At 42.3% G+C, this 19,640-nt stretch overlaps 1 long non-coding RNA gene across 2 annotated transcripts in view; it reads right to left on the bottom strand.

Moving 5' to 3' along the window:
* Positions 1-19,640, bottom strand: part of LOC110344694 (uncharacterized) — a 170,956-nt gene that overhangs the window by 131,140 nt on the left and 20,176 nt on the right. The gene's annotated exons all lie outside the window — the stretch shown is intronic.

Here is a 19,640-nt window from a genome sequence, read left to right as displayed (position 1 = left end):
CCCAAAGGCTGGAACTGCCATTTAGTACTGAAGGTAGAAGCCAATCTGAATGCACTTTTCCTCAGGAAATCTCAAACATGCTGAAGGTGAGAGGTTATGTTGGAAGTTCCATAGTGGAAACTTCATTGTCTCCATCGTTAACCTAATGGATAGTTTTTAAAGAAACATTCCTTTACATTTCAGAGTGTGATTCAAGCTGGGCCCATATAACATTGAGTTGTGTGGACAATAGCACCTTCATATAAAAAGGAAAGCAGGCTTTCCCAAATGAACACTCTGCCTTTGCTAGATCCATGCGATGCCTCTATTCATGTCTATAGTGCCTCTCCATGTCACTGTATCTGTGACAGGGCTTTCTGCAGAAAGCCTTACAGTGCCCAGATAACGGTGGCTTGAAGAATAACTCAAAATGTGATTCACCTGCATCATCATCACCAGAAACTTGTTACAAATTCACATTCTTGGCCTTAGCCTTGACCCACTGCATTAGAAACTTAGGGAGTGAGGCCAGTAATTTGTGTTTTACCCAGCCCTCCAGGTGATTCTTATGCATGCTTGGGCTTGAGAAAGAATGGCTTAAACCATAGGACCTTTATTATTTCTTAACAAAATGTCTGGAAGCAGGCTTCACAATGCCAGGACTCCAGGTCAACATCCCAGTCTCTGACTCTCTTGACTTTTCCCTCATGATCACAAAATGGCTGCAATAGCTTTAAGTATCACATACACACCTGGCAATGTACCAAACAAGATGAACAGGATAGTAGTAGAATGGGATCTCTTCTTCATTAATACTTCCTCTTTTATTATCAGGGAGGAAGACATATCTCAGAAACTCCCTCAGCAGACTTTCTTTCCCAACTCCTTGCCCAAAACTTGGTCTCATGCCCATGCCTAGGCAAATCATCGGCACAGTGAAATGGGGTCCCTCCAGTGACTTAAACTGAGTATAGTTCATCCCATTGCACTCCCTTCTCCTCTTCCAATTCCTTAAAAAATCCTTTTCTATTAGCAAGGAAGGATCAGGGAATTGTGGTGGAGGGTTACTGTTTACAGGCTATCACATTACTGTCATCACGTTATTGTCCCCATTTTACAGATGTGGAAAGTAAAGCTCAATGAAGACCACCCACCTAGGAAATGTGGACCTGAGATTCAATCTCAGTTTTCTTACTCCCCAGGGCTTCCCATTGCCATATTCCACCTACAGATTTGTCAGTTACCCAGACCCAGCAAGATGTAAATGGTTAATTCAGTGACTGTGCTGGCAGATCTTTAGATATGGATAATTTGGGATGCAGGATGTTGGTAGAAGAGATGTCACCTGTGAGCATTGTGCTTTATTTGGCAAGAGATTTAAAACTTTTTAAAAGATCCTGCCCATATTCAATATTGGGAGATTTCATTTAAAATTCTAATTTCTTGAAGACAAATAAGATTATCTAGCCAGGCTGAACCAGCATTCTCTCATGGCAAGAATTGGTGGGAGCTGAGTGATGGCTACTCCCTTTAGAGCAATTCATCCTAATTTTCTTAATCTCCACTGTTCCCTACAGCCTCACACTTGATGCAGTTCATGTGTTTATATCTCCTGTTTTTATCCAGGATCTTGCTCCTATACACTTGTAGTTTCCCTGTACTGATGGTGAGATCCAATAGCATCTATTACACCATTTGACACCTGCTCCAAACCTGCAACCAAGGGTCCTTGACCAAGGGCAGAGATAGCGGGAACTTTGGGAACATGTATTAGTTAGCTTTCCATCACTATAAAGAAATACTTCAGATAATTAACTTCTAAAAAGAATAGGTTTGTTTTGGCTTACAGCATTGGAGGTTCCATTCCAAGATGAAGCAGGTCCATTTCTTTGCACTCTCGTGGGTTAAGATGGCAATATCAAAGAGCATGAGCTAGCACTAAAGACAGAAACAGCCAAAAAATTTTACATCTGAAGACCTTCCACTGGGCCCCAACTCTGAAAGGTTCCACCCCCTCCCAATAGCATAACCCTGAGGACCAAACCTTTAACACACAGACCTTTGGGATACTCATCCCAACCATAACAGGGAAAACCTGAGTTTCCAGGGCCAATAGTACAGGCTCTGTAAGGCTGTTCTGCAGTTACTGCTCTACAGGAGGAAGGTCTGGAGCCCACAGCTATGAGTATAATTTGAGGGTCTTTGGCCCACAAGAAGTTTGGGCAAATGGTCTGGAATCAAGGAGGTAGGGATCAGCTGAGCTTCTCTACCTCCAAGCACCTAGCGTCTGCTGAAGCTCCCCAGTTTCCCTGTGCAATTTCGTGCTCTTCAGAGTCCTCATATGTCTTCAGAGACTTGTTTTAGTTATAAAATATTACCTTGGGACTAATTGTCTTCTTACGAATGCCACTACTAAAGGAAATTGTGTATAAACTTTAGGCCTAATTCTTTGTCTTGTTTTTAAATTCTGAATCCCACCCTGTCAAACAAAACCAAGTCCATGCATGAATTCATTTGGATAGTGTTACCCCAGGATCACTTCACTGGAAAATGAGAAGCAGCAACAATAGTAAAAATGGTGCCAATAATAGAGTAGCTGAGATATGAGGTAATGCTTGGGCAAAGCCCTTGCCTTGCTCTATGCCATCTCTGAAGTCACAAATACTCAGGGAATTCTCAGTCATGTGGGAAAGTCAGGCACAGAAATGGGCCATTATAATGGAATCTGATTAGGGCAGCTCTAGAGGTAAACACAGGGTGTTCTCAGATCTAGGGGATTGGCCCCTTCCCTAAACTGGAAAAGCTTTGGTGGAGGTGATGACTGAATACTGAAATTAGGATCAGCCAAAAAAAAAGAAGTGAAGAAAGGCAATACAGACCAATAAAATATTGGGAGTAAAGGGCTAGATATAGGTAACAGCATGCTGTGTGTTGGGACTGACTTGTTCCTGAAACACGTCTCTGAAAAACTGTGGCTGAGACTGGAGGAGCAAGGAGCAAATCACTGAAAATGGGGACACCTTAAAAGGCTCTAAGTAGAAATGTGACATATGACACAATCAGGTTATTGGAGGGTGAATTTGAACCCAGTGACTTGTCAATACTATTGCCTGCTAAGAAAAGAAGGAGACTAATACTTCCTTTTTGAAGATTCCTTTTTTGGGGGGGGAGGGACCAGGGATAGAACTTGGGACCTTGCACTTGAGAAGATTCCTTTTTGAAGATTCTCCTCCATCCTTCTCAATGACACTATTACACCCAGTTGATTGAGTCAAATTTGGACATCCTCCTTAAACCTACTTCTCTTACTCTCTGGGTCACCAAGACTTACACAGTTTGCATTCTCAGTATCTCTTCAACATGCTCATTCCTAGCTTCCTTGACAGTGCTACCACCATCTTCATTCCCTGTGATGCTTGTGGTTCTCTTGCCTCCAGTTTCTTTCTCTTTTAGCTATTCTCTACATCTTGGCCAAAGTGGTCTTCCTTTAGGATATTCACATTTCTTGGCAAAAATCCTATCATGAACTTATGAAGTATATATTGCAGTCAGAAATCTAACTTATTTAAGCAGAAAATATATGCATAAAAATATTATGGAGAAGTACACAAAACTTCCAGAATTTTGTTTGCAAGCTATCTCAAAATAGAGAATATATCGGGCTGGGGGTTTAGCTCAGTGGTTTCACTGCCTGCTGTGCAAGCACAAGGACCCGAGTTCAATCCCCGGTACCAAAAAAACCCAAACAAACAAATAGAGAATGTACCTTATGTTTCCACTTTCTATTGCTGCATAATTGATTACCACAAATTTGGGGGCTTAAAATAGCTGCCATATATTATCTCTTCTGACACTAGGTTGACAGGGTTCTTTTTGCTGGGAAGTTCTCTTCCATGCAGTTTCCGTGGCGACTGTGGTCACCTGGAGTCTCAACTCATTGAAATGGCTCACTGCCATGGCTGAGGGTTGGTCTGGATGTCAGCTTGAAGGGAGCTCAACTGGAGCTTCCCACTACACTCCTCGGTTCCCCTCCATGAGGTCTTGCCACATGCCCTGGGCTGCTGGATTCCAAGAGGGAGTAATAAAAGGATAAAAAGTGGAAGCCTCAGATTCATACCATCACTCTGGCTACATTCTATTGGGCAAAGAAAGTCACAGGCCACTGTAAATTCAGAATAGACTCCACTTCTTCATGGGAGCTCAGAGAGGCAAAAATTTTCCAGCCATCTTTGAATGTACTATCCCTTAACTGAATACTGTATCCTCCGAAGTCATCTAGTACAGTACAAGATATATAATAAGTACTTACTAAATATTTGTTTGGGGCCAGGGATTTAGCTCAGTGGTTCTGGCACCTGCTTCACAAGCGCAAGGTCCTGAGTTCGATCCCCAGTACCAAAAAAACCAAAAACAAAACTAAATATTTGTTTGGGATTCATTGGCCAGTTGAGTCAGTCATTTACTTATTCATTGACTTGGGAATCTCTAACCACAAAATACATCAATGATCTTCTTTGAGTAAGTGAAAAGGCAGCTTGATGTATTAAAAACTGCCAGGCTGACTTGTGGTCAGATCTTGTCTCTCTTATGACCACAAGTATGTCATTTAGTCTTTTTGGAACTCAGTTTTTTTTATCAATAAAATGTGGATAACTATAACTACAAATGAGAATAGCAACACACATACCTCACAAGATAGCTCTGGGCTTAGCTGGTCTTGCATCCTACCCCTGCTGGTTAACCTTGAGGTGGTATGACCTACTAGAAGAAAGTCTTAGTTCCCAGGGAAAGTCTTATTTGGAAGGGAAAAACAAAACCAAACAGAACAGCATAAACAACAAACCTCTTGTGATAACTTCGGAGTGCTTTCATTTGGAATAGTTATTACACTACCAACAAAGAAGACATTAACTTTGCATTTTTGCTTTATTTTGCAGTACTGAGGATTAAACCCAGGGGCTTTGAAAAACTTTTGAAACAGGGTCTTGCTAAGTTGCTGAGATATCCAAGCTGGGCTCACATTTGTGATCTTCCTGCCTCACCTTCCCAGAGTGGTGGGGCTACAAGCCTGCATCACCTCTCCTGGACTATTTTTTAAAGATAGTTAAAGAAAATCCACAGTAGAAGTTGCCTCTGGGGCCAGGAATCAGAAATGGAAGGGAAATCTGTGATTTACTGTTTACTTGCTGGCACTATCTAAATATTTCTTTCTTTCTTTAAAAAAAAAAAAAAAAGAAAAATATTTAAATGAGGAACTATATTTTTCCTGTAATAAGAAGCTCTGAAAAAAGCACCCAGAATGACATGCTAAGGTTCTTTCTTATCTTCCACCACTGTTGCTGTTTCCTCCTGGATTTTAGGGGTGCCTCTGCATTTGTTCATTAAACACTTGCTTGTACTGGAGCCAGCTCAGGCCATATCCTATCACGGTGGACACTATGAGTCCCAAACATGCATACCGCCCTTAGTGGTCTCTGCTTCTGTTTAGCTGAATCACTTAATGAGTGACAGCCAGGCAGCCTAATTTCTATTTCTTTAGGAAGATCATAATATGTTGCATATTGGGAGTCAATCAAGTAGGAGTATGGAAGCTTGGGAAAGGAATGGATGGAAGGAAAGAAAGAAGGCCAAAAGGTGGGAGGGGAGAGGGAGGAAGAGGTACTGATTGTTGCATCTCTGTAGAACACCTATCCAAAGCCTCTCTTGCTCCAGACCCCTCCTACATCCCCCCAGGTTTATTTTTCTCACTATCCTTCCTCCCACTCTTGCATATTCTACAGGCTGGTGCCAATCAATAAATGTTGTTCTGAAAGACAAGGCAAGGAGATTTAAAGAATGTATATTTTTATCCCCAAGCCAGCAACACATGCATACACACTGAATGCACGTACAAGTCCTGTCCTATAAAAATGATGATCTATCCAATGATCTACTCCTCCAAGACTCCACAACCACCATCCCTGTCACTTCAGATGGAAACAGTAATTTATGTGAGTCAATCTACTCACTGCTTAACTCTGAAAACAACGTGGCCTGAGGTCATCAAAAAAAGAGGGGGCTGCCTTTAAATGCTTTCTGTAACTCCTAATTTTTTCTTTTCCTAAATCATTTTAAGAGGCAGTCAGACAATACACCAAGTTGACTCTAGTCTTTTAGTCAAGAATTGTTGAAGTCCTGACCCCCAGTACCTTCAAGTGTGACTTTATTTGGAAATAGAGCTGTTGAAGATATCCTTAGTCAAGATGAGTTCATAGTGGAGTAGGGTAGGCCCTTAATTCAATATGACTGGTGTGTTATAAGAAGAGAAGAGGGCCAGGGATTTGGCTCAGTTGTCCCGCTGCCTGCCTCACAAGTGCAAGGTCCTCAGTTCAATCCCTGGTACCACCACCCCCCAACCAAAAAAAGAAGAGACACAGACACATGGACCCTTGAGGAAAGAATGCCTGTGACAATGAAGGTAGAGAAAGAATGCCATTACAGACCAAAAAATGCAAAGATTGATGGCCACCACCAGAAGCCAGCAAGAGGTGAGGAGGCATTTTGTGCAGAGTTTCAGAAGGAGCTCTGACACCTTGGCTTTAGACTTGGTCCTAGACCAAGGTCTCAGTCAGACTCCTAGAGGAAGCACCTCTCATTGCAGATGGCTTGGAAGAAGGGGGACACAAGGAAGCAATCATGTGTGGAAGTGCAGAGGGTGGTGGACAAACCAGGGATGGATGAAATTGGCAGACAGTAACAATGGGAAGATGATATGACCTCTAGATTGAGGAGACCAAGAAATAAAATGGCACTATTGGAGTCTATTAGGAAGTGAAGTCTCTGAGGGACACAGAGATGGACAGCCATGTGGCATTAACCAGGCAGGAGAGGGAGAAAAAATTTAACTTCCCTCTTTTACAGCTGGTAGCTCCCATTGGCTGAGCCCAGCAGAAGAGAACCCAGCACAAAAAGAGAGGAAGGCAGAGAGAGGAAGAATGTATGGGTCCATTGAGAATAACCAGTGCAGCAAGTTGGGCTCCATTCTGAGCATAGCACTGCCCTCTGCAAAATGGGGATGAGAATACTGACCTGAAAGACATTAACTTAGTAATGAATTGTAAGGGACTGAGTGCAATCCTTGGCCTCATGGTATATCCTCCATAAACATCTAGTGAATAAACAGCTGGCTGACTGACTGAATGAATTCTTTTATAAGACATGCACAGTATATTTCTTTTTCTAAAAGAAAAACATTCTCTCATGATAGACTTGGATAAATTATGCCTCAACTCCATGTCATAAAAGGTACAGAGGGAATTGTACAGCATATTAGAGCTAATTAACTCCACGTTGAACCAGGGCTGCCAGAATTCAGAAAGGACTCCTTGAGTCAATCTTATCCTAAAAAGGCACAGAAGCACACGTACAGGAAGGAAAACAGAAGCCAATTAATTCAAAACATTTGGTGCCTTGCAGCCTCAAGAGGCTTAGATGGAAACACTTAGTGACTGTGACTGAAAGAGCTAGAGCATCCAGTGGCATGTGATGGATGGAGATCAAACTGGCCTTGGTGCACAGGGCTCCACAGTGGTGCCCATTTCCAGGGAGGGATGACTCAAAGGCAGTGTGCAAGATGGAGCTTCTGTAGGGCAGGCAGATTTTGAGAGGAGATGAAACAAAGGTGATTTTTCTCTCTGTGAAGTTACATCTGAATCTTTCCTCACCTGCAAGAGGAAAAAAGGGAAGTGTGGATTGACCACCTGCTCTGTGTGTGTGTGTGTGTGTGTGTGTGTGTGTGTGTGTGTGTGTGTGTTGGACCGGAAGGCTCCTGCACTACGCTTTGGTGAATCCTCAGCTTCACAGGCTCAGGGAGGCCAGGAGGGTTGCCCAGCATTCCCTCTTGTCTGGGTGGCCCGAGAAGAATTCAGACTTAAGTTATCTTCACTCTAGGCTGTGTGATTTTTTTTTTTTCTATCCCACTCTAAGACCCAAATACATTGGCAAGCCCTCAAGGTACAGTCTTAACAAAGTCTATAGAAACTTTATCATTACACTGGAAGAAAAACAAAACTCAAACAACACTGGAACAGAAAAAGGAGGCCTGGATTTAGATTCCAGTCCTGTTCTGGAAGTTGATACTATCATTTTCAATGATTCTAAAACATAAAATTCTTTTTTTCAAATTTAATATCTTAAAAATCAGAGCATGTTTTACAGTCAAAGATATGTCAGTTTGATTGACAGTGCTTATTCTTTCTGAATGATACACAAAATAATGGTGAGCCTTATCATTGTTGATGCCTTACATTTATAGAATTTAGTTGAGCCTTTGTATCCATAAGTGGTTTTAAACAACTGCAGATGGAAAATATTTGAAAAAAATTTGCACTTGTACTGGACAGGTACACATTGTTGCCATTATTCCCAAACAATATAAAAGTTATATACTATATCTATATTTATCTATATAGATGTGGCTATTATAAGAACTGTAGAGACTATTTAAAATGTACAGGAAAACTGTGTGTAGGTAATATGCAAATTCTATGCCAATTTTAAGGAACTTGAGTATCTGTGGATTTGGGAATCTATGGTGGGGGTCCTGTAGCCAATCCCTTACAGGTACCAAGGGAGCCACTGTATACATATTATTACTGCTTTCATTTCTCATAGGTAAGTAACTTTGCTGCTCACAAGTATATCAAGGATCCCCTGCTCACCTCCCTGACCTTACCTCCTCCTAGTACATCTTATTCCTTTTACATTTGCTATTTTGCCTTACCTCTGATCACCAGGTTGTTCATATTTGTACTAGATATTGCTGGTTGCTTTGTTAATACACTCTTCCCCTTTCTCTTGGATAACAGAACCCTGATTTAGTAGAAGTGTTTATCCATCAGGACAGATTATCCTACTTCATTCCAATTAGATGTAATATAGCATGGAGAATGGCATGCCACCAGTTTTGGGGGGCTGGGGGCTTGGCCTGTGAGCCAAGACCAATCTAAGGGAAAGGATTCTGGGGAGAACCTGGAGAAGGCTGCTTTTCTTTTAAAGATGACACAAGAGATTTATTTCTTTTCCCTTGACACTGTTAAGTCTCAGCGTGCCCAACACTACAGACACCAGTAAGGGATCCAGCCTTGAGATGCTGAAGTAGGAAGATTAGTAACACAGAAGAGACTGGGGTCCTGATGATAGGGTTGAACAGATCTGTGTCCTACCACCCTCACCCTCCTGCTGAAGCCCTTTCAGCTCACTGAGATTAAAAAGGTGACCTTATCATAGCAGCCACCTTGAGTTTGGCTTTTCTGTTACTGTCAGCAGAAGGTACTCCAACTTATGTTCCTTCAAGGCTTTCCTCAAGTTGCTTTTCTGCATGACTCTTCCTTGGCTGGCTTCACCTCACCCTTCAGGCCCAGCTCAGAGGTTCCTCCCCATCACTTCCCTATTGAATGTCCCTCCTGCCAGTCCATCACTCCATCCCATCCTGCTTCCTGCAGAAGCCTAGGAACCCATTAAATATCTCCTCCTCCCCATGCTAGAACACAGGCCCCATGGGAGCAGGGACATGTCTGTTTTATTCACTCCTGTCTCCCAGACATAACTGAATGCCTGGCACATACAAACAGACACTCAATAAGCCATTTCTAATGAATGAGAAGTGGAGAGCTGTCGTTCAAAACCCAAGCACTTCCCGTCTTGCTGGACACCTTTCAGAGCCCTTTATCTGTCTCTTTTTTGACTGAGGGTCCCTGTTTCCCTAGCAGCACTCAGTGTCATAGTTCACAGAGGTAACTTCCAGTGAATTAATGTCCCTGCATTTCTCCCTAACCATCAGCATTCTATCTTGGCAGATGAACTCTTAAAAGACCAACCAATTTATAAACAGCTTCCTGGTCTGCAGCTCATTTCTCTGCTCAAAATTGTTGATTATGTTCTTTGGCCCAAGGTCCTGGGCACAGAATTGAAATGGCTTTATCATTCCTCTGGTCCATTTCCCCGACTCTCTGCTAGTAGACCCTGCCTACTCGGCTGCTGGGGTGAGGATGGTGGAAACTCATGGTGGCAATAACATAATAGATCCCAAGAATTCCTCAGAAGATGGAAACTGAGGCTCAGCCAGGCATGGTGGCACATGCCTGTAGTCCCAGCACTCAGGAGGCTGAGGCAGAATGATTGCCATGAGTTTGAGGCCAGCCTGGGCTACATAGTGAGTTCAAGGCCAACTTGAACTACATAGCAAGACTTGCCTCAAAGAGAGAGAGAGAGAGTGACAGAGAGAGAGAGAGAGAGAGAGAGAGAGAGAGAGAGAGAGAGAAAGAAAGAAAGAGAGAAGATGGGGAGGTGGTCTGACAACAGGCACTAGGTGGAAGACATGGGAAGAGTACCCAGGTTTTCTCTCTCTTCATATTCCAAAGTTTTTTCCAATAACTTGTTATTTCGCTTACATGAAGACAGAGAAAACTAGGATCAAATTCTAATATTTTCATTACCTCCCACCTCCCAGGTGATCTAGAGCCTGTCATAGCATTCTGTAAGCCTCAATTTACCCATCTGCAGATTGAGATACTCATACACTTTCCTTTTGTGTTTGTGTGTGTGTTACTGTGTGTATTTCTTAGAAGATCATGTGAGGATTGATATAAGGGTAGTAAAAACATTAAAGCAGTTTTTCCACTAAGTTCAAGTTCAGAGGTGCACTTATATTGGGAATTTTAACCCTTGACCCCTTATAAATATGCTGCCTCATGCTTAGAGAGATGCTCAGCATGAAGCATCCACTGCCTGCTTGTCTCCTCCACTGGACTGTCTATCTGTCCTCAGCCTTTGGACATCTGGTGCCTGTGGCTGATCCATTAGCTGCCTTGCCTACCAACAAAGCAGAGTGATCTGGGTCACTATGAAATATTTAAGTAGTTCTGACAGCAGATAACATACTTTGACTGGATTCTGTTAGGATTGTGTATTGGATTACAGATGAGAGGACTGACCAGCTAAGGCAGAGAAGTCAAAGACCTAGTGCAGGGCTGCCTTCAAAACAGGGAATGGACACAGGAAATAGATCACAGACTCAGATGCTACTTTTTTAAAGAAATGCAAACTTGGGAAGCTCAAACTTCATGCAGGGTGCTAAGACATAGCCAAGACCTGAGAATCCATTCTAGACTATAGATAATTCCTGTCTTTACAATTAGAAAGACCTAGGTTCAAATTCAGCCTGGCCACTTTCTAGCTATAGTCTGGAAAGTTACTAAATTGTTCTGAGTCCCAGTTTCTCTATCTGTAAGTTGGGAAGAACTTGCCATACCCACCAAGATTACCAAGAGACTTAAATGTGATAAAGTGTTTATAAGTGCCTAGTAGATGCTTTTGCTACATGTGTTTCCTCCTTTCATCCAGTTAGGGGCCTCTTAACTTGTTCAGCTTTAGGAGAGACAGCCAGATGTTACCTGGTAGATGTAGGATGACTTTGTTAAGGATCACCTGCATTAAAAACTAATCACTTTACCCACCCAGGAAATTAGAACATACTTTTGACTCCTAGAATTTCTGTATTGCTTATCTCCTTCCCCCAAAAAACAGATATGTGGATATATGTCAGTGGATATATTATATATATAATACATATATATATATGATATATATTATAAAAAGAGTAGGAACAATAATAACTTAGGTTTATAGAGTGTTTATATACCACGTTCTGTGTTAGGTGCTTTGCCCATATTTTTTCAAAGGTAAAACATAAAGCAGCACCCTGAAAAGCAGGCAGAAGCATATCTGCTAAGCATTGATGGCTCTTTCTGACTTTAAAACCACAGTAACCCTGACTTCTAGGTCATGGTTATAAAGTAAATTGTTTCAATAGGATCAAAAGAAAGAGGGGAGTTGGACTAGAGAGTTTTAGTGTCACAATAACAAAAATAAATTTTCCTGTGGAAATACCAATAATAAAGGTGTTTTTATAGCTGGGAGTTCATGGCCATAAAACCTAAATGTCACCAGCTCCTGCGGTCTCAGATCACATGGCATCCTCCTTATCACCAGCTCTGACATTGGTGCAAAGTGTCTTATGCATTTGCTTATCCTTTTTATCATCTTCCCAACCTGTGTTATGATAAAGTCTCTCCAACAAAGTAAATCTTGCAACTTCAAAGTCCTTTGGCTTATTGTTCTTGTGGCTTAGGGTAGGGGGAACCCTGTAAGGCCAATTATATGCCATATACTAGGTAATCCATTCAGTTATATCCAGTTCACTTGTTTGTTTGTTTAGAGACAAGGTCTTTCTATGTAGTTCAGGCTGACCTTGAACTCACCATGTACCCAGAGTGGCCGCGATCCTCCCTAGTGCCTCAGCCTCCCTCGTGCTAGGATTAACAGGCGTGCACCACTACACCTGACTACATCCAGTTTTCCTGATGAACACTTGAAATGCAGAAAAAAAGCACATAGTTGACTGCCCATGGTCTCTCTGAGCTCCCTGGCAGCCCCTATCCACAGGGAAATTCCCTGGCAGCTCCTAACCAAAGGGTAACTGTGAAGTTCAGAGTCAGTCTTCTTTCACTGAAAAGAGGAAACAAATATTCAGACAGTTGCTGCTTTGGCTTGGTCCCTTTAAAGTGGTGTTTTATCTAACCAGGCTCTCAGCTGTAACATTGTCTTTTGGCTTCTCTGGCTATAGTATCTGTGGAGTGAACATGGGCTCTGTTTGCCCCACTCAGTACAAAAATCCTGTGAGAACTGGAGGTCCAGGCTCCCTTCCTTTTAGTCCCAGAATGTGCCAAATTCTACCAACATACATAGCTTTTATATACTTCATCTCATGAAATCTGGACAACCCTCCTGTGAGGCAAATAGTCCAATTCTTTTTGGCAGGTAAGGAAAAGGAGGCTCAGAGAAGTAGAGTGAGCTGCCCAAGCTCACACTGCCAGGAAATGGCAGAGTCTGCCCTAGACCTCAGATCTCCCTCAGAAGGTCACAATAATGTCCTCAATCACAAACATAGAGCAGGAAACAGCCAGGGGACCAAGGCCAGCACTTACGCATTCCATCATACAACCTTCCAGCTTCCATCCATGTATTCACTAAAGATCTACTATGTGCCTGCAAGGGCTAGGGGCTTTTAAAGGTCCTGATGATATAGCTGTGAGGAAGAGATAAAAGATCTATGAATCTACATCCCCAAGAAGCTCACCTTTAAGCAGGAGGGACAGATGACAAATAAGAAAGCTGGTACTTGAAAAAATCATTTTGCTTGGGATGGGTTTCCTAGTGGAAATATTCAAGAGCTATGTCAAGAAAGAAAAGCTGAGGGTGTAAAGTCACTTGCAAATCATTGCTTAAAAGAAGAGAGTCAGGGAAGGCTTCTTGGAAGAGGTGACATTATCTAAGAACTATGTGATATATTTAGAAGGCAGTCATGACAGAGAAAACAAGGACAGACAGAGGCCCAAATGTTAGAAGTAGCTCACCCTGGAACAAAGGTGTAGATAAAGGCAGCATGGCCAGAAGGTCATGAACAAAGACCGGAGGGATCTGAATGGACTTGGAAAGAGGTTAGGCACAGGCCTTGAAGATGGACTCCAGGGGCTGAAGATCTTCTTAAAGATCATGAGAGGCCTTGAAGGGTTTAGGCTTAGAGGTGACACAACTGAATTTGCATTTGAAAAGATTTTCTTCTCTCTTCTTTCTTCTTTCTTCTCTCCTCTGCTATCTCTCTGTCTCTGTACCTCTGTCTCTGTCTCTTTCTGGCTCTCTGTCTCTTCCTCTCTCACTCAGAAAGGGGGATGGTTAGGGAAGACTTAGGGTCGGGTGGGGGATAAGGGAAGCCAGAGAGATGCCATGTGCCATGGTAGGTGCCTAGGCACACCTGGACAAAGTTGATGCTAATGAGGATGGGGTAGATTTGGGACAAGTTTAAAGACAAAATCACTGGGACTTGCTGACAGGTTGGAAGTGAGCAGTGGAGGTAGAAGAGGTGTTTAGAAGGATTCCAAGGCTCCTGGATGAAGCACAACAGATGAGGAAGGTGAGGAAAAGGGCTGTGGTAGCAGGACCTGGGGGCAGAGATGGACAGTCCTACTGCTAAGCAGCCAGACCACTCCACTCACAGAGCAGGCAGGACCAGCACCCCAGATAATGATCCCTCTCTGCCTGGAGCCTTCCGGGAACGCCAGCCAGCCCAGCCCAGCTGCAGCCAGGGCACTGTGCTCTCTAGATTGGGTTCCTGGAAAAACTGTTCCATTATTGATAAGGAGCCCTCCTGACATCATTGCAAGATGATGAGGCACTCTTCTCACTGCCCTGCAGATCTGGGTCCTCCAGTTCAGCAGCAGGAGTACATGGGAGGCAGAGAGGGGACAACAAAAAGGCTGAAATGCATCTATAAGAAAACACTCAGCCAAAAAAATAACAATATTGTGATAACTCACATTTTCTGAACACTTGCTGTGTCAGGCATATTCTTCCAAGGCATCATAGTCTTAAGAACTCTAAGGCAGAGATCCTATAATTACTCCCATTTTACAAGAAAAAAAAACCCTGAGGCTAAAGGAGGGGAAGTAAGTTACACCAGGATTAAAACCCCCAAAGTCTGCTGTCTATGGTGTCCCTACTACTCTGAATGTTCCCACGTGCTAACCCAAGGAAGACGGAGCTAGGAGCAGGGGGAGCTACTTTGCCTTTCCTTACTTAAATCAGTTACAGTTGCAAATGTAATTCAGCATCTGCCAAACATGCATGAGGCCCTGTGTACAGTCCCTGCCACTGCAAAAAACAAACCAAAAAATGAATTAATCAGATAGATTGACATGGGGAACACTGAACTAAACAATCCTCGTTAGGTGGTGATAATCACCACTTGACTTGAATATACCAACCCCCTTGCTGTCTTTGAAATTTTTCAATATAACTTTCTTCTCCACCTTACTGCTTTCTTTTTTTATTCAACCAACTTTTGTTGAGTGCCTGCTTAGCAGTGTGATGTTGCAGAAAGATCACCAGAGTGGAGCAAAACAGGCCCCATGATCAAGTCCCAGCTTGGCCCTTTACTAGACTAGTTCTGCAACTTCAGGCAAGTTCTTTCCCCCTCCCATCCTCAGCATCCTCATCTATTAAATGGGCTACTCCTACACTTCTATTTCACATGGACTGCCCCAAAGAAATATTTGCAGCTGTGAACATATCTAACATGATGCTTCAGACTCAACTGGTGCTCAGTAAATGTTTGATGGCCATTGAGACTTTGGGTGTGAAACAGGACAAAAAGGATCAAAGGCAAACCTGCCCTTCAATAACTTCCTGCCTAGAAAGGAGATAGAGCAAAATAAGGCAACCTGTGACAAAGGTTATACAAAGGAACAGATAAAGTGTCCTGAGTGCCTTAGACTTTACAGAGCAACCTAGAAAACTCTTTCTCTCCCTCCCTCCCCCTCTCCCTCCCCCTCTTCCTCTCCGTCTTCCTCTCTCTACTCCTTCCCCCTTATCTCACATCAGAAAGATGCTTGTTTTTGTAGGCCAGATCAGAATCTGCCCTAAATCCTTAGCAGTATAGGGAAGAAGGTGATAAGAAGAAATTGAGGCTGATGGCTTAAAAGCAGTAGAAAATACTTGAGGGCTGGTTCTATCTATCCATGGCCAAAAGCCAGATATGAAGTTGTGCACAAAGTCCTGGCTCTACCATGTCCTGACTGTGTCACCTGCGGACATGATGGACAAGTGCCCCAACACTCCAAAGTCTCAGGCCCAATTTTTATAAAATTTAACATTCAACAGTTTCTATCTTCAGAGCTGTTATGAAGATTAACTGAGAGAACTACATACAGGTTCAGGGCATATGGACTATGCATAATAAGGACCAGTGTTTGACTTTTGTTCTCTTTTGTGAAAAATGAGCATGAGTTGGTGGCTCTTCTAAAATCATTGGATTTTACTAGGAAATTCAAATTTTGGCAACACCACTGCAGAAAAACTAAAGGATAGGCACTTGATAAGTTTATGTTTTCACTGTTCCACGAAGGAAACTGCCAGAAATATGTGTGTTCTGACTCAATGGGAGCAAGTCACTATAAGAGCCAGGCTCCTTGCATCCAGTTTAGAGTCAAATACAAGGACATCATCTACCTGACCTGACCTGACCTCATCCTCATAGTGGGTGGTGGGTCTGAGGTAGGCTTTTTGAAGAGACTATAAATGCTCTCATTGGCAGCAACTTGAAAAGTGAGACAAGGGATTTTGGGTACCAAAATATAGTTAGATGGAAGAAAGAAGTACGAGCGTCCTACAGCACAGTGGAGTAATTATACCTCACAATAACCTATTATATATTTCATAAATAGCTACAAGAGATCAAAGGCTCCAAACATAAAAAAATGATAAAGAGGTTGAAACATTAATTTCCTGATTTGATCAATATGCATTATATACAAGTATTGAAATAGCATACTGTATTTCATAAACATATACAACTATTGTATGTTAACCAAAATGTTTCAAAGGTTTTTAAAAAATGAGCCAAATACTCTGAGCAGGCCAGCACTATCAGTGGTAGGTCCAGAGCATCACAAAGCACACACAGACACAGAGGCTCTGCTGGGCTCATTCATGCACCCAGCTCATAAATATGCATGAAGTAACTGCACAGTGACCAATCAAGGGACAGCTCCTGAGCAAAAAGGGAAAGCACATGAGACTAGAGCAGAATTCTATTTAAATCCATGTTCGGCATCTTTCCTCTCTCTGAGCCTCAGTTTCCTCATTTGTAAAAATGGGGATAATATAAGCAGAATTGTTGAGAATATTAAATTAGAAAATTGATATGAAAATGGCCTGACACAGGGCTTGGAAAATAAATGCCACTTAAATTAGAATCTGCTGAGTACTACAGGACATAAAGACTTGACGAATTTTTATTGGTATTCTACAATATGTCAGCTTCATGTCAGGTTCTGGGCATAAGAAAATGAATAAAACATCCCATTGTGAGTCTATAGTTTACATGTATACCCTCAGCCTCTATATCCTGGGTCTGCATCTATGGCTTCAATCCAATATTGGAAATATTTGAAAAAAATTTCATCTATACTGAACATGTACAGATAATTTTTTTCCTGTCATTATTCTCTAAACAATACAGTGCTACAATGATTTACATAGTATTTATATTATATTAGGAATTATAAGTGCTCTAGAGATGATTTAAAGTACACAAAAATGAGTGTAGGTTATAGGCAGGAATACTGCATTGCATATAAGGGATTTGAGCATGTATGCATCTTGGAACAGAAAAGACAGTTTCTGGAGCCAGTCCCCTGCATATACTAAGGGATAATTGTATTTTCTTTTGTATATGTGAAACATACATACAGCAAATCAAGGAAGACATCATAAGCCAGGACAGTCTGAAGTACCTGAAGGAGTTTGCAAGCAGTCACCTCTGAGTTTGTTCAACTATTTTGTTCACCTCTGAGTTTGTTCCTATTAGGTTATTTTCTGGCATTTAAGAGTTTGCCCATAGAGAAGACTTAGACTCAATCTTAGACTTCACTTTGAGTGGGATAAGAGACCCCATCCCAAGTGTAGAAGGACAGAAGGTAAGGCAATGTCAGGTTTCCAGCTTGGCTGGGACAAGTTTAGTGCTGCCTCAACCACACCTCTTCACAGTCCCAGGAACAGGCCACTAGCAATGAGGTTTCAAACTTGGCTTTGCCTGCAAATCTTCAGTTTCAGGGGGACAACAGCCTCTCTGTGTTTCCAGTGTTTCTGAAATCTTCCCTTTGCCTATCCAGACCCACATTCCGTCCTCTGCCACTCTGCCCTGTGTCCCTAGAAGACTGATCTTCATGCATTGAATCCATGGTATTCCTTTGTTCTGTGGCTTCTCGTTGGGTTCTGACAGTGGGGAGCCCACGTAGGATATGAGGAAGAGGGAGGAGAGTGCCTTATTGGGACACTATGAGTTGGTTAAGTCCCTCCATCAAAGGCATTGCTCCTGCCAAGTGGTCCCCTCCACACAATGCTCTCTGTTCCCTGTCCCCTCAGGCCTAGAGGAGGTGACAGCACTGACTATTACTAGCCCCAGGGAACTGCACATATCTCATGGGTCCCTCTCACCTTCATAAATAGCTCCTTTATTAAACTCTCCTTGAATTGTCTAATTTGAGGAGGCCATCTGTTCCCTCTCAGCCCTGACTGACACCTCCAGGTTCCCAGCCTAGGGACTGCTGCACTGTGCATATATTTTTCTGGACTAGTGGAAAATAAGGCTGGAAATTTGGCTGTGACAAGGCTGTCCTGTCTAATCTTCACACATCCTGTTTGCTATTCGGTTGGAGCTGGCCATCAGAGTCACTTTTCCTCCCAGCCTTTAGGAAAAAGTGGTCCCTCAGGTCTAACTTGAGATCAGGAACTTCTCAGATGTGTGTACACAGCATTCAGACAAACCACCTGGACCTATTCTTTATCATACATCATGATTCTCAGGACTAAATTCTACTTGCCAAGCCCCCAGGAAAACACTTGGCACATAGTAGATATTCTTAATGTTATTCTATCGTACCATTGGCTTGATTATTGCCCCAAACATCCATTTGGGTCTATAGTATTGTCATTTATCCATCTGTGATGTATAGAAATATAATTTACATTTTTTTTATAATTTACATTTTAAAATGCCTGCTCCTGCCAGGCACTTCAGACCACAGAGTAGCAGTTAGCATAGTAAATAAGCAGTTTACCTGCTTCCTGCTTTATCTACTTAATAGCTTATAGCTTCAACCAGTTATTTAATATCACTGTTAATGCATCAGTTTCCCCATGTGTAAGTGCATATAATACTTTTACCTATTTCCTAGAGGTTTTTTTTTTTTGGTACTGGGGATCAAATTCGGGATCTTACGCTTGCAAGGCAGGTGGCCACACCACTGAGCTAAATCCCCAGCACCCCCTAGAGTTTTTGAAAGGGTGAGAAAGATGTGTAAAGAGCTTATTATGTATTATGATTATACAATTATCCCATTTAATCTACATAATAGCCCAAGAAGTATATGTGATTGTCACAACTTTGCAGGTCTGTGTGGCTTTGAAGTCTGATTTCTGCACACTATCACTGTGGCCATGGAAAGGATATTGGGCAATAGAATTCAAGAAGTATTATAACAAATATATTAACAATGGCAGTTGTGTATCTGGTCATTACTATCCACCAGGAATCATGATAAGCACTTTGCATACATTATTCTGATTTCAACTCACAGTGATGCAGTAAGGGAATCATGATCAACCTCCTTTTCCACGAGAAACTGGGGCACTAAGGGTTAAATTACACACAGAGCATGGAAAAGTGGCCTCAGTAGGATTGAATCCCTATTTCTTCTACTCAGACTTTCATACTCTTAACCACCAGGAAAAAACAGTGTCATGCCTCTCAACTGAAAAACTCAGGGATCCCCAAGAAACCTATCTGCAGTGTGAACTCCATCCTAATATAAACTAGGTTGGCATTCTCTGCTGCAGCAGTGAAGAACACAGCTTAGAGCTGAGGCTGGCAAACATAACATCTGATGTAATCTATTCCATTATTGAATGTGCAGTAGCTCATGCACAAAAAAAAAAAAAAAAAAGCTGCAGAAATAGAAGGAAGGCAGAGAGGCCCAGAACCCAGCCAGCTGAAAAGTGGCAGC

The sequence above is a fragment of the Heterocephalus glaber genome, unplaced genomic scaffold (genome assembly GCF_053883595.1).
Source record: "Heterocephalus glaber isolate CG9 unplaced genomic scaffold, H.glaber_assembly_v1.0 deba00001606, whole genome shotgun sequence".
Classification (NCBI taxonomy): Eukaryota; Metazoa; Chordata; class Mammalia; order Rodentia; family Bathyergidae; genus Heterocephalus; species Heterocephalus glaber.
Note: the sequence above shows the minus strand (reverse complement) of the source record. Positions and strands in the feature narration are given on the sequence as shown.